The sequence below is a fragment of the Myxocyprinus asiaticus genome, chromosome 48 (assembly GCF_019703515.2).
Source record: "Myxocyprinus asiaticus isolate MX2 ecotype Aquarium Trade chromosome 48, UBuf_Myxa_2, whole genome shotgun sequence".
Taxonomy (NCBI): Eukaryota; Metazoa; Chordata; class Actinopteri; order Cypriniformes; family Catostomidae; genus Myxocyprinus; species Myxocyprinus asiaticus.
In genome coordinates this window covers 26,414,458-26,430,392 of record NC_059391.1, presented here as the reverse complement: position 1 = coordinate 26,430,392, position 15,935 = coordinate 26,414,458, and the positions used below count along the sequence as shown (strand labels likewise).

The 15,935-nt window shown below is 41.8% G+C and overlaps 1 protein-coding gene across 4 annotated transcripts in view; it reads right to left on the bottom strand.

The window, feature by feature from the left end:
* LOC127437195 (mitochondrial glutamate carrier 1-like) overlaps positions 1-15,243 on the bottom strand; it is a 36,684-nt gene extending 21,441 nt beyond the window's left edge. Inside the window, exon 1 of one of the 4 annotated variants that reach the window (XM_051691969.1) lies at positions 15,161-15,243. The gene's annotated coding sequence lies outside the window, so the exon portion shown is untranslated. Of the gene's footprint in view, positions 1-1,192; positions 2,040-14,716; positions 14,758-15,132 lie in introns of those variants that run through there. The other 3 variants (XM_051691970.1, XM_051691972.1, XM_051691971.1) reach the window with 3 other exon arrangements.
* Between the last annotated feature and the right edge of the window lie 692 nt (positions 15,244-15,935).

Here is a 15,935-nt window from a genome sequence, read left to right as displayed (position 1 = left end):
AGCATTGCGAATGACATAATCAAATAAAAAAAGATGGAAATATATTAAACTATTGATTTAAAGTTGTTGATTATAAGTATAGAAACAATATATTTTAATTGTAGTGCAAAATATTCAGATATTTTCAAATAAATAAGTAGTTTAAGAGTGTAGGGAGAGCGACTTGATTGCATCATGGGAGTTGGCGGTCACTGCAGAGCTCTTTTGCTGAGCTTTAATCGCTGTGATTCTCTGATTGGTGGACCTGTCTCTTCAGGATCATGGGTAGTGTAGATCTTCACTAGATATTCCGCTATTAAACATGATTTTTTTTTTTTTAAATGAAGATGAAATAATGCTAACTGGTGGCTTCAACAGAAACATATACCATTGATTAACAACCTCGGAGCTCTCGGTAGGTCTGTCTTTACAGGTTCATGAATTGTCATTAATAATGAATTCCCCTATGGAAAAAATGAATGGGATTTTTCTTCCGGAACCAGACTATGATTTACTGTAGAATTGGACTTAATTCTGTTTTAAAGTCAACATGAAACGGCATTTGCAACTAGGTATGTCATAAAATATCGAAACAGTGATTATTGATCAGCACGATATTTACTCGATACGTCTTTGTGGCATTGATATATCAACATTAGCCAACATTTAAATTAAAAGCCTAATTCGTGTGCTTTCCTATTCACTGTCAGTTGGCCTTCCAGTTTATGTAGTGTAATGTAGGTGAAATAGCTTTGGGAGAGCACAAGGGGATTATATTACATTTTCAGTACTTAATACTGAAGCCAGTCGTTGATGAGTTTGCAGGTTAGTGTATGAAACTGGTGTAAATGCGCAAATGAATAGAAATGGCAATGCTTGTTATGCAATTTCTTTGCATGTAGCCTTGAGTAGGTTTAATTCAAGCTATCACACCACAAAAACTGAAAATACATTGTGGAGGCTATATGAAAGTATGATGAGGAGGAGGGCGTGGCCAGGCCGTGATGGAGCATGGCCGCCGCTGAATCAGCTGATCTGCAGGAGAGAGAGATAAGGGGCAGCCGGAGAGGCCGGTTCAAGAGGGAGAGAGAGAGACGCATGCGGCCATGCTGTGCGTGTCCTTATGTTTTATGTTGGTTTAAGTTTATGTTGTCCATTAAACTTTATGTTGACTGTTCAGCCAGTTCCCGCCTCTTCCCTCCCCTACCTTTACCTGTTATAGTGGTGCTGAAACCTGGAAACCCGTGGAAGGAGTTACGTCTTTTATGGAGTCTTCACCACTGGCCGAAGTGATCCAGACCCTCGCTGGCATCCAACGGAATCAACACCAGGCCCTCGTCGAGCTGCGGCTGGAGCAGGAGCAGCGTTTTCAACTCCTGCTCCAGGCCCATGCGGAAGATCGGCAGGCATTTTGGAGCCTGATCACACACGAGGGGGCTGCGGCTGCGACTAACCTCCTCGTCACAGAAAGATACATAGACACACTTTATCATCCAGTGATGGCTAGAGTAAATAATCTATGTCCTTTGATAATGATTTGGGTCGAATTTAATGGACAACTGTGTGAATTTTGAGCAGCCTCCAGTCGTAGCTGGGTTCCACCGACAGATGCCAAATGGCGGCGGTGTGCATACCTTCATCGCAAATAATTGTTTAGAATTTTAGAATGTGCCATTTCGTCCAGCAGATGCGTCCAGTGTGCAACGCTCACACTTTACCAAAGTTGTGTTGAGAAATATGTGTAAAGAGACAAACTATTGTGCAACAATTAGGCCTATTTATATCTGAAAAAACGCAGATATAGTTTGATAATCATAGGGAATATTTTCTGATTATCGATGCATGAAAAAGGCATCGATCCCAAGCATATTCGCAACACATTTTATTTTCATAACCTGATGTATTTCTGATTGAAATGGGATATTTGACTGAATAAAATGTGGGACAAGACTTGATTTTTTCCTCATGTAAATGATGATGTGAATATGTCCCTGTTTTTTAAAGAATGCACTCGAGTTGGCATGGACTCCACAAATTTGTGCAAAACCTGATGATCATGTTAACCAGCATGATTTGAGAATGTTACCATGTTAACAATCAATGTCAAATTTGCTTTGCGAGCTAGAAATAATGCATAATCTTACATATTTCTACATCATAACTTTTTTTGGTCTCAGACTTTTGGACCCCACTTGTAAACTGTATTCATGACTGAAAGTGTAAAAGCAGCTGTAATGATCATTTTACCTGAAATGAATGAATGAATGAATGAATGAACCTTTACTACTAAACATATTGAAATGGAATGAAGTTTAAAAGAAGACGAGAGAGAGACAGAAAGTGAGATAGAAAATGTCACAAGGTGTTCGTGTGGAAAATAAGACTAATCATATTTGGAATTTGAACGACTTGAAGACAGTTACACACTTTCTCTCTCTCCCTCCTCCTCCCTCATTCCTCCCCTCCATTCAGCCAATCACGACATCTCTTTCTTGCTTTGTCTCCACCCTCTCTTCCTTCTTCTTTTCCTCTCCTGATTTCTGCTGACTGGAAATCTCTGCACTGTTTCAGCCTATAAATCAGCAATTGTTCACTGGTTTCCTCTTTTGCTTCTTCTTGTAAGAGGCTGAAAATAGACTTTTTCTGCTGAAAATGTTTTTGTCATGCTAGCAAAAATGCTAAAATGTTGAAACTGAAATTGAGAAAGAGAATTGTAGAACATGGGCTTGCCAATTCGCCAACTATCCATTCAAAATAGTATGTGAGATTAGAAATAGTGCATCCCAAATCATAATATTTATAATATTATACATATGTATATACTCCGGACGTCCATCATTTATTTTTTTCAGTTTACTTACTAAAAGAAGGATTATTTACTGTATACTTACAGTATAAATATCAAATATTTAAGCTAATTGTGGCATCATGTTTGTGCCAGCCATTTAATAATAGTAGTCTAGAAGCCATGCATTACAGTTATTTTTCTTTGCTGTTTTGTCGAGATTATTATGTCAAGATTATGGGTACAATTAATTTGTGATCTTGAACAGCTTCTATGGACTTGTTTATGTTTGGAAACCGTCATTATTTTTGAAGATGCAGCCCTGATTTTGCAAACTAATCAGCGTTGAATTTTTCACCTTTGACCGTTGCGTGGTTAAACAGTGTCTCACTGGTTTTTCAGCGTCTCACGCATGAGCGCAAAGCTTTTAAAAGGCCGTGTCTGGTTACAAAGAACTTAACTCTTAAAAACTGCATCTCAAGAATCCTGTGTTCTGTTCTATTTGCTGCGCTTCTTCTAGCTTCTTTTAGCGCGTTTCGTATGAACGGCCTCTAAGTTGTGTTTTGGGATGCTGGTGTCCCCACCGGGCTTCTTAACTAGCTTAACCAGTTAAACCTTAACCTTCCTGAATAACAACATGGCTAGTCCACCAGGTAGACCACTGCCAAACCAGTATTAACCAGTCTGGACCAGCATGGAAATACATGCTGCTCCAAGTTGACCTTTATTTTCATTTTCTTATCACTGCACAACTCTTGTTTTTTCCACTTCCATCCTGCTGTTTTTCCATCAACCTGACCTCTGTCCATCTATCTCTCTAACAGAGGGAATATCAGGCCTGTTTTGACTGGCACAATGTTCCTGCTATCTGTTAACACTAAATCACGGATATTTAGTGTCTTGCACAAGGCCTCGGTGACATGAATAAGGTCGAGCAACAATGACAACCCAACTGAAACTGTGCCAGATTAATATAAACTCAAACATTTCTCATCAAATTCTTCTAACTTTTTTTTGTTTTTGTTTTTTTCTCCCCTTTTCTCCCCAATCTGGAATGCCCAATTCCCAATGCGCTCTAAGTCCTCATGGTGGCGTAGTGACTCGCCTCAATCCGGGTGGCGGAGGACGAATCTCAGTTGCCTCCGTGTCTGAGACCGTCAATCCGCGCATTTTATCACGTGGCTTGTTGAGCGCGTTACCGTGGAGACATAGCGCGTGTGGAGGCCCATGCTATTCTCCGCAGCATCCACGCACAAATCACCACGCGCCCCACAGAGAGCGAGAACCACACATAATAGCGACCACGAGGAGGGTACCCCGTGTGACTCTACCCTCCCTAGCAACCGGGCCAATTTGTTTGCTTAGGAGACCTGGCCGGAGTCACTCAGCACTCCAGGGGTGATAGTCAGCATCAATACTCGCTGAGCTACCCAGGCCCCCTATCCTATCAACTTTAATGTAATAGCTCAACACTCAACAACCGTCTCATTTGTGTCTATTTGTATTTTGAAGAAACATCTGAGATGAAGATACAGTAACTGACAATTCCATTCAAACTTGTGAGCTATGAAGAAGCAATCTCAGAGCAAAACAGTGTTCTTCAGGGAGACCATTATAAAATTTCAGCTTTCAGTTTCAATCTATAGAGGAACAGAAAAGGCTGAAAAAATTTAGTTTGCATGTTAATAGTGGTTTGGTCTTGTGATAGTCAGAAAAGACACAGCATTCTGTAGAATCTAGATTATTCTGAACGTCAAGCACTAAGCTTGAGTACAAGATTGTCTGTCTTAGATTCAGCACAAAATATGTATAATATCCTACCGGACAGAAATGTCCTTCGACCATCAACACATACAGGTAATCGCACACTAACTAATTATCTCCACACCTGGAAAGAGAAGGACCAATCAGCCGACTCACTTTAAAGACGAGAAGCCATTGATGAGAAAACAAAGAATGAATGAGCAGTTTTACTGAAGTAAACCTTGAACTGCTACCCAGCATACATCTGGGAATGTGTGTGTGTGAGTTTAATCGCGTCAGTGCACTTTGAACCAGATGATATCTGATCCTCATTTAAACCTTTGAAGTAACACACTCACCCGCTGTGCATGATTTAAATTGATTACACCACACAATCTGTACGTTTACATGCAGTTACAATCAAGCTGCTGCAGGTTTTTACGTCACTGAGCTACATTCTTCATCTGTATGTCCAACATGACACAATGCGTAATTGAATATTGATTTTGAATCTCGAGGAGCAAAACGACGCACAAACAACCAGCGCAGTGTTTTGAAAGCACCACTTGGCCATGGCGTTTACACTTTTCAGGGAAATCGTTCTACAGAATGAATAGCTTACTTATAGTTGTCTCTGCATATTAAGCTGAGATGGAAAGTATTTTAAAAATTGCAAACATCAGCTCTCAATTTGCAACATGTTAACGCCAAACTCTACTGAAATCTAGTCGTAGTGCTGCACTGAGCTTCCTATTCATCCGACATTGGCAAGTCACTTCACACCATTTTATCTTTGAGAATGTATTTCTACATAACAGAGTTTATTGAGATTGTTGTCATGGAAACAGACTCAAGATAGCACCAGAACATCCTATTAATGAGTGCCAGATATTTCAGCATCGGTTGCAGAAGATATCAAACACGCTCACATGCACACACACACGTGTGTGAATGCAATTCAGGCAGTTTTACTAATGACTAATGAATGTTAAATGTTATGCTAATACACACACGTCAGTGCTGACTCACAGTGAGTAGTGTAGCCCGAAACATACTGTGCTCTACGCAAGTACGTGAACGCAGATGCTTCTTGCAATGCATGCTATACGTGCAATACATAGAGTTCTGGCAAACTAGCTGCGATCTTGCCACAAATTTGCCGCTCTATATTTTCACATGCAAATGAGCTTGTGATTTGCCGCAAATGTTTGCCAGAAGTTTGCAGGTCATCACCGCTAGTGGTTGCTTAGTGGTTGCTGAGCAAGTTATTTAAAGTTAAACTGCTGACATGTTTATAGCTAGCTAACGGAATAATATCACATCCGCTTTAATGACACAGATATTTGAATGCAACTTCATCGCCCACTTAAGTAGGTTTGGCCCAAGAGGTTTGTTACCAATGTATCAATGTCCAAACCATGGTATTACCAATGGTACCACCTCCAAAAATAAATAAATAAATAAACATGGTCTTACCATGGTACTGTACCAATGTAAACAAATTTATTACCATAGCACCATGTACAAAAAATATGGTTTTACCATGGTACCAATGTCCAAAAAACATAAAATTACCATAACAAAAAACATAGGCTTAGCATAGTATCACATCTTTAAAAAACAGTATTACCAATTGTTCCATCTCAAAAAAAAATTAAATAAATAAAAAATAAAAAAACATGGTATATCCATGTACTTTAACTATTTAAATAAATGGTATTACCATAGTACCATGTCCAAAAAAATATGCTTAATTTTCAATCAGGTAACTTCGACACTGCGTCAGAAGCTGACTTTACGGGAGCACCTTTCAGGGGGCGTTGACTTTGAAACCCTGTACCATCACACTAATTTGATTGGCTGGTGAAGCTTAGCCCTGATGTCATCATGATTATATAAGCTGGAGCCCAATGTCACACCATCAGGATTTTCCTTTTCCAGGGTAGCATAGACATCTCACATGCTCTGAAACCCTTAACCAACGCTTCGCTGTTGATCTGCACCCGATCATCAAGGATGAGTTCTGTTCTTCTCCCTAAAGTGTTCTTGCAAAAAAAAAGCACCCCTTCAAAAACTCCAATGGGTTTGCAGTGTTTACATCGCACTCATAAAATAGTGTACTGAAGAAAACTAAAATGCTGAAAGCACGTCTTTGTAAAGACAGCAGTGTTTCTTTAGTGTTTTCCATTGTTTGAGTGTTACATCCCTCTGTCTGACGAGCTTGAGCACTGTTTTACTAACAGTGCTCACTGAGACTGATTGTGTTCAATGTGAGCGGATGAAACTCATGACACTTGGCTCTAGCAGCTCGCTTTCATTTCTCACCCACACCTATCATATTGCTTCAGAAGATATGGATTTAACCACCAAAGTTGTCTGGAGTACTTTTATGTTGCCCTTGTGTGGACTTTGGAGCTTCACAATTTTGGCACCCATTCACTTGTGTTGTATGGACCTACAGAGCTGAGATATTCTTCTAAAAATCTTCGCTTGTGTTCTGCAGAAAAAAGAAAGTCATACACATCTGGGATGGCATGAGGGTGAGTAAATGATGAGAGAATTTTCATTTTTGGGTGAACTAACCCTTTAACATGGTACCAAGAAACATTTTAGATTTCACCATAGTAATTTTTTGCAAGGTAAACATATACACACAGGCCAAAATACACAGTAAATTGTACTGATTAACATGTTGCTCTTCAGCTTAATGCAGGGATGTAGAGAGACTGAACAGGAAGATAAGGAGAGGAGGAGGAGTAAAAGAAGATAGGGAGATCTAATGAAAGACAGCTGGGTGGGAGGAAGGTAGAATATAGAGGGAGGGAATGATAGAGAGAGAGGAGGAGGAGAGAAAAGTAGGTGAAGCCGACCTGAGAACACAAGCAGCTGGTACGGGCAAGAACACTTATCAGCAAAGGAGGCACAAACCCAGCTGGAAAATCCAGCTGAAACCAGCTTCTGATGGTAGCTGGCTGGTTTGTAGCTGGTCCAAGCAAGTCTAAATGCTTTATCAGCTGGTCTAACATCTGGTAGTACTGGTTTTGACCTGTTAGACCATCTTGGTCAAGCTAGTTACATGGTATTCCATTCCAACTTGGACAAGCAATACACCAACTACCATGTTCCAAACAGCAGTTGGACCATTTTAAAGGTGCTCTAAGTGATGTTAGCCATTCTGCTAACTTTCACTAGACTTAGCCACTGAATAAGACCACCCCTCTCTCAAAACTCCTGCCCACCAAAGACATGTCCGCAAAGCCGAATATGCAAAAATGACTGACAGGCAGAGATCTCCTCAAAGCCTTGTGATTGGCTAAACAATGGCGTCCCTTTTTACAGAGCCTACGGCTGTCACAGGTGTGATTTCTCAGGACACCTATTTCAGTGGTATCTGTAAGGTTGCACACATTTTCTGTGTGCTATACCACAAAAAAATAAAACTGCTAATAGCTCCTTTAAGCTGGTATGACCTGGTTTGTTCCAGTTGTTCTTTCACCACACCTGAATCCAAAATCCAGTAAAAATACTCTGTATGTTGTTTTCCTGAATACCTTTGACCAAACCCCACCCTTCATTCTCTGACCCTGATAACAGATCTAAAGTGTGTGTACTGACTCCAAATGTGTTTAGCCATTGAAGTTTAATGGAACTCTGGGCCCCTTAAACATTATATCTATCACTTCCGTCGACTTTTCTGTGCCTCCCTCATCTCCAGCCTGATCTCATGGAAATTATGTGACTCTGGCGACATTTTTGCAAAATGGTATTACGTTGTTCATCACACGTATTGTGGCAATTCCAGTGTGAAATGTCCACTGTGTGGCGCTAAAAGCGAGTTCAATTTTCTCCCAAACAGATGAGTTTTACTGAGTTTTAAATCAACAAAACTTACCTCCCTTCCCTAAACATTAAACCTAAACCTAACCGATAGTGTCAGAAAAAGCAAACGTGAGATAAAAAACAATTGCTAAAACAACCACATCATTTTGTGGTGCTTCTATGAAACTTTCCGTTCACGTGTCAACTCGTGTGCTCTTCAGGACTCGTACCCTGGTCCCTATCAGTTTATCTACCATGCAATTTGATCGCACTTGAACAAGCTTGTAAATGTAGCTGGTTATGTAATGCAAACCTTAAAATGTATCGCCTTATAAGTAAAAGTGTTTGGAAGTCAAAAAATTGGGCAAAAAGTAATTGACTATGTTTACATGGACACCAGAAGCTATTTATTATGAGACAGCTGCTTAAGGCTAGAAATCAGAGTATGGGTTTACATGAGCTGTGTTCGCGGCTTTCTTTTTACTCCTGTATACATGCGGCTCGGTCAGTAAGCGGCTTTCTCCACAGCAACGCAATTTTTTTTTTGTAGTTGCTGTGTTTGTTTCCTTAAAAATTTGCAGCAGAATTGCGCTGCAATAGTGGGGTTTTCCTCTTATGTAAAACTCTGGGATTCCCCAATGTACAAGCGCATATACACGAATGTGAGGGACAGCCTATATTTTACACCGGTGTGTATAAATGGGTACAGTTTATAGTGTACAGTATGTGCTTTTCCCACTGTACTTCTAGAAATGCTGAATTCTTTCTGCTGTGTTGACATGTTGTTGGGCTCCATCCTATGACGTTTGTTATCCGGTCTGTTCACGCACATGGGCACTCCTCAAAAACCAATTAGAATGCTGCTTATGCATTTACATGGCCACAATAAGCCTTGTTCTCCGGGAGAAACCCAGGTGTGTTCAACTGCTTGCTCTTAATCCCTTAAACGGCGTAAGGAAACCGGTGTTCTACTTTACATGACATTTCAGAATGCCGCTTTCTGCAAAACCCCCAGAATAAACCTTTTTATAAGTGCATGTAAATGGGGTCACTGTTTATGAATTGATAATCTACCGCTTTACTCGTGATTTGTGTGAAATTGAATAAAAGTAATTGCTGTTGTAGCACCTCTAGTGCTCATTTCACCAGAAACCTGCTGCGATACGTATAAAAAATCATTCTGCACAAATGTTGGTATAGTAACGTGATTCTGAGTCCAGTTGCTCAGCTCTTCTCTTTCTCCACAGGCCTGTTGTCATGGTTTCAGTGTGAGACTGTGTCAGATCTAAACAGGAGGTAATGTTGTATTGTGCTTCAAATCCAGAATAATCCAACTGTGCTCCTTAATTTAACACCTCTGCCCAGGATTATAATCCCACATATACACCACTAAGCCTTCAACCACACCCTTTTAATGTGACACTGTCTGAAATGTAATGCATAAACTTAGTATAAGTTTATGCATTAACTTACTGTAAGAAATTAATGTAAAAAAGTGAATGTGATTGTTTGTTTGTTTGTTTGTTTACATGTCAATCATACTGTCTCAGTTACCATCCGATGTGATATTCTCAAAATAGCCAAATATTGACAGGTATATCAATCTATCACTATTCCAGACATTAGAAAGAAAAAAGAAAGAAAGAATGAAAGAACTACTGTAGTTTTAGAGTCTTGACGCTACACAAGTGAACGAATCAATGGCGAAATGGGCAGACAGTAATGAGTGACTTAATGAAAACAGATTTATTGAGTCTAAAGAACTATAAGATGCGAGAAATCAAAATCAGCCGGTCAGCTCATCCAGATCAGTATATAAGCTCATGTTGTCTCCTGGTTAACTGTTTAGCCAATTGTAACACATCAATGGAAAGAGGAGGCGAAAACCGGCTTGATAATATAAATAATAGTTTAATTATAAACTGAACCAAAAAGACAAACACACACACAGGTGTCGGACAGCTGTCCGTAACTCTCTCTCTGTCGCACTGCCGTCTCCAGTCGGCCTTTATCCCTCTCAGGCTAATCAGCCTGATTAGGAGCCGGGTGTGTAGAATCACGACCCGGCCCCGCCCTCCGCCCTGCCACATTCCTCCCCCATTCTCTCAGGCCGAGGAGCCCCCGGCATGACGTACAACCCCCCCCTTTCCCTGGGGGGGGCATGCCTTCCGCCCTGTCTGCCGGCAGGTCATCCCTGTCTACCTGGATCAGGGGAGGGAACAAGGGGAGGGAAACAAAAAAAAATTTGGCACCTACACGCCGTAACGGCGATCGTGCCAAATTAACAAAAACATTTAAAAAGAGAGGGAAAAGGCCAACACAGAGCGGCAGCGGGAGAGAGAGAGGAGAGAAAGAGAAAAAAATTTACTTGCCGGTTCTCCGATACGCTGTAGCCTGGTCCTCGGCCACTCCTCCACCCTCTGGTGGATGACAGCCACACCTCCCCGGGTGGATCGGAGGCAGTCCTCCAGCCCCTGGCGGACGGAACGCCCCGCCGCGTTTTCGGTGGAAGGAAGGGTCTCCCCCACCCCTGGCAGCGGTTCTCCTGCTCCAGGCGGTCAGCCAGGAGCACCTCCTCCCCTTGCGGTCGGCGGCCATTCCTCCGCTTCCAGGCGGCAGGACTCCTCTGTCCCCCGGCGGATGGCCGCGGCTGCTCCGTTGGGGTGGATGGTAGTGGCGAGGACTCTACTACGTCGCATCCCTCCTCCTTCCCGGGTTTCGGCACCAGTGTAACACATCAATGGAAAGGAGGAGGCGAGAACCGGCTTGATAATATAAATAATAGTTAATTATAAACTGAACCAAAAAGACAAACACACACACAGGTGTCGGACAGCTGTCCATAACTCTGTCGCACTGCCGTCTCCAGTCGGCCTTTATCCCTCTCGGGCTAATCAGCCTGATTAGGAGCCGGGTGTGTAGAATCACGACCCGGCCCCGCCCTCCACCCTGCCACATTCCTCCCCCATTCTCTCAGGCCGAGGAGCCCCCGGCATGACGTACAACCCCCCCCCCTTTCCCTGGGGGGGGCATGCCTTCCGCCCTGTCTGCCGGCAGGTCATCCCTGTCTACCTGGATCAGGGGAGGGAACAAGGGGAGGGAAACAAAAAAAAATGTGGCACCTACACGCCGTAACGGCGATCGTGCCAAATTAACAAAACCATTTAAAAAGAGAGGGAAAAGGCCAACACAGAGCGGCAGCGGGAGAGAGAGAGGAGAGAAAGAGAAAAAAATTTACTTGCCGGTTCTCCGATACGCTGTAGCCTGGTCCTCGGCCACTCCTCCACCCTCTGGTGGATGACAGCCACGCCTCCCCGGGCGGATCGGAGGCAGTCCTCCAGCCCCTGGCGGACGGAACGCCCCGCCGCGTTTTCGGTGGAAGGAAGGGTCTCCCCCGCCCCTGGCAGTGGTTCTCCTGCTCCAGGCGGTCAGCCAGGAGCACCTCCTCCCCTTGCGGTCGGCGGCCGTTCCTCCGCTTCCAGGCGGCAGGACTCCTCTGTCCCCCAGCGGATGGCCGCGGCTGCTCCGTTGGGGTGGATGGTAGTGGCGAGGACTCTCTATGACTTTTTAGGTTGCAAACTGGTAATTACAAGGGTATTATGCTATAAATGTGGTATATGAGGACATTTCTTGTGTCCCCATAATTCATATCACTTAAAAAACATACTAAATGGTGGGGCCTGAGTAGTTCAGCGAGTATTGACGCTGACTACCACTTCTGGAGTCCTGAGTTCGAATCCAGGGCATGCTGAGTGACTCCAGCCAAATTGGCCCAGTTGCTAGGGAGGGCAGAGTCACATGGGGTAACCTCCTCGTGGTCGCTATAATGTGGTTCTTGCTCTCAGTGGGGCGTGTGGTAAATTGTGTGTGGATGCCGCAGGGAATAGCGTGAGGACTCCACATGCGCTATGTCTCCATGGTAACACGCTCAACAAGGCACGTGATAAGATGCATGGATTGACGGTCTCAGATGTGGAGGCAACTGAGATTCGTCCTCCGCCACCCGGAATGAGGCGAGTCACTACACCACCACGAGGTCTTAGAGCACATTGGGAATTGCGCATGCCAAATTGGGGAGAAAAGGGGAGAAAAATAAATAAATGAATATATATATATATATATATATATATATATATATATATATATATATATATATATATATGTATACTAAACGATGTTTTATTGAATATGTAAAAATGCAAATGCAGAAAGTGTTTTGTGAGGGTTAGGTTTAGGGTAGGGTTAGGGGATAGAATCTATAGTTTGTACAGTATAAAAATCATTATGTCTATGGAGAGTCCTCATAAGGATAGCCGCACCAACGTGTGTGTGTGTGTTTGTGTGTGTGTGTGTGTGTGTGCAGAAAGACAGTGTGCCGTTTCACTCTCTCAAACTTAGATCATACAACGACACAGCTCAAATAAAGATTGTAACTGATTCTAATCAGTCATTATATAAACTAAATTATCCACAGAAATGAATATATTCCTGTACTTCAGTTGCACATGCACAAGGAAATCTGAAATAGTACAAACAGGGTCCAACTTGACTAAAGGGGACACAGATAACCCTAATGGTGACATCACACGAAACAACTATTTGCAACTAAGCAACATGAATAATACTACAAAACAGCTAAAACTGTTTAGACACCCCCATTTGTTCCCTTTGACCAAGGAAACATATTAAATAGCGCATGAGTATTCTCCATAGCCTCAATTTTGTCCTCAATTTTTTGAGTTATTATCACTTAAAATCTTAAGTCCATAGATTTTTAAGATAAATATGTTCAAGGAACTTAGATATTTGAGTTATGAGCCCAAAACTGATATTTCCAAGTAATGTTTAATTAAGACAACTTGATTTTTAATGGCAACATTAGAGTTTAGAGTTTGAGTTTAATTAATCCATCAAATGATTCATACAATATGTCAAGTGTCTATGCACATACAGCAAGTATGTTTAAATGTTTTATTTTATCTTATCTGATTGTATTGTATTTTATTTTTCAGTGGATCGGCATGGAAATCTTCATACAGCAGTAACTGTCGAAAATCTACAAGAAAACGTAATCTACAAGGTATTCTTTTCTACTTTAAGGGATAGTTCACGCAAAAATGAAAATTCACATAATTTTCTCACTCTTATCCCATTCCAGATGTGACTTTCTTTCATCTGCTGAACACAAACGAAGATTTTTAGAAGAATATCTCAGCTCTGTAGGTCCATACAATGTAAGTGAATGGGTGCCAACATTTTTAAGCTCCAAAACGCACATAAAAGCAGCATAAAAGTAATCCATATGACTCGAGTGGTTAAATCTATCTTCAGAAGCGATGTGATAGATGTGGGTGAGAAACAGATCAAAATTGAAGTTCTTTTTTATTATAAATTCTCCTCCCTCCCCTGTAGATGGCGATATGCATGAAGAATGTGAATCGCCAAAAACACAAGAAGAATGTGAAAGTGGAGATTTATAGTAAAAAAGGACTTAAATATTGATCTGTTTCTCACCCACACTTATCATATCACTTCTGAAGATGCAGATTTAACCACTGGAGTCGTGTGGATTACATTTATGCTGCCTTTATGTGTTTTTCTGAGCTTCAAATTTCTGGTCACCATTCACTTGCATTGTATGGACCAACAGAGCTAAAGTATTCTTCTAAAAATCTTTGTTTGTGTTCAGCAGACTAAAGGAAGTCACATCTGGGATGGCATGAGGGTGAGTAAATGACAGAATTTAAATTTTTGGGTGAACTACTCCTTTAAGTAACTTTGCTAGTCCAAGGACACAGTACACTAATGATGATTTATTTTATCAGTGAACTGTCAAAGTATGCAGAAGAAAAAGAAATGTTCACAATATCTGAACACGAGGTCGTTGATGGAGTCTGCTGACATAATTCTGCTGCAGAGAATCCAGTTCTATTCAATCTCTCAAGAGCGCGCACGACACACGAGTGCGCGCACGTCGACGCGACCTGATGTTGGTGATCCGCTGCGTCCTGGCATACCTGTACCCACATACAGTATGTATTAATGCTGCCTCTGGGGGCAGATTGCACGGGTGGAGGGGCTTCGCAGCCGCGTCCGTGGGCCCGTTTAATCCTGCGATGATCAGAGCGTTGCCAGTCTAAATCTCTCCATATGACCAATATGGAGCAAAGGGGGAAAAAACAACCAGAAGCAGTGAAAGAAAACGCGTACCGCTGAATGATGAAACACAGATGTTTGCGTGAAGAACAGATGTTACACTGCACGCGCACGACGCGTACAAACTGCGCTCGCGTTATAATCAACAAAGCTGTAAATTTGCTGCAAGACATGCCAGAATGCTTCCTAGAAAGCGTTTTAGTTTTGTCGCGTCGAGAAAAACTCGTGCATAACCTTTGCCGGTAGTCTTTCATGTGCGATAGCTGTGACCCTTTGCTTTTCAGACGCGTTCTTGCGTCACGCCGCGATGGGGAATCATGTCTTACCACATAACGGGAAAAGATCCGCCGCATCACATTATATATGATCCGCTGTACAGACAGCAGTTCCGTTATTTCTATATATATATATATATATATATATATATATATATATATATATATATATATATATTACTAGCCTAGGGCCTGCAGTATATATTTTACCTTATATACAGTATCCGTTCAGCTGTTATAGTTTTATTTAATTTTTTTCTATATGGACTGCCTTCGCTTATGCAACACCGCAAATATTAACAATAATGCACACACAAAAAATATCGTGCAAGGAATAAATATAATCCCATTTAAGAGTGTAACAGCGCTACATACCGGATTCCGCTGTTTTCCCCCGTTATACCTGTTTATTATGGCTTTATCTGATGTGTCTCCTCCGGTGACAGTGTGATAACAGTTAATACTGCCGGTGTTACTCCCGTTCGTGTGTCTTTGGAGGAAAAGGAGGGAGCAAAACACCACTATGTGTTTTGTGATGAGAGTGTTTTGTCGCCATCTGCTGGTGTGTCTCGGTTACTGCGCGACCTGATAGTTTCTCTGCTGTTTAAAGTCAGAATCAGAATGAGCTTTATTGCCAAGTATGCTTACACATACAAGGACATTGTCTTGGTGACAGAAGTACTGACAAAACCAGTGCAAAAGTATATATAGAAATACACAATAGACTAATATATATATATATATATATTCATATATATATATATTCAGTTCAGTTAAAGTGAACCAAAAAGGGATCCAGCTGCAAATGACCACAGTGCTTTTGGTGCTCACAGTGGACTTAAAATTTTAATTTAATCTTCAATAATTTTCTTTATCACACATTTTGCACATATACAGTGAAATTCTTCTTTTTCACATATCCCAGCTAGGCTGGGGTCAGAGTGCAGGGTCAGCCATGATATGGTGCCCCTGGAGCAGATAGGGTCAAGGGCCTTGCTCAAGGGCCCAACAGTGGCATCTTGGCAGTGCTGGGGCTTGAACCCCCAACCTTCTGATCAGTAACCCAGAGTCTTAACTGCTGAGCTACCACTGCCCCTTGAAAAAGAGGACCCAGTTTCATTTTCGGTCCTTTTTGCATTGATGTGGTCTCAGACCCTTTGTTGTCCATACCACAATTC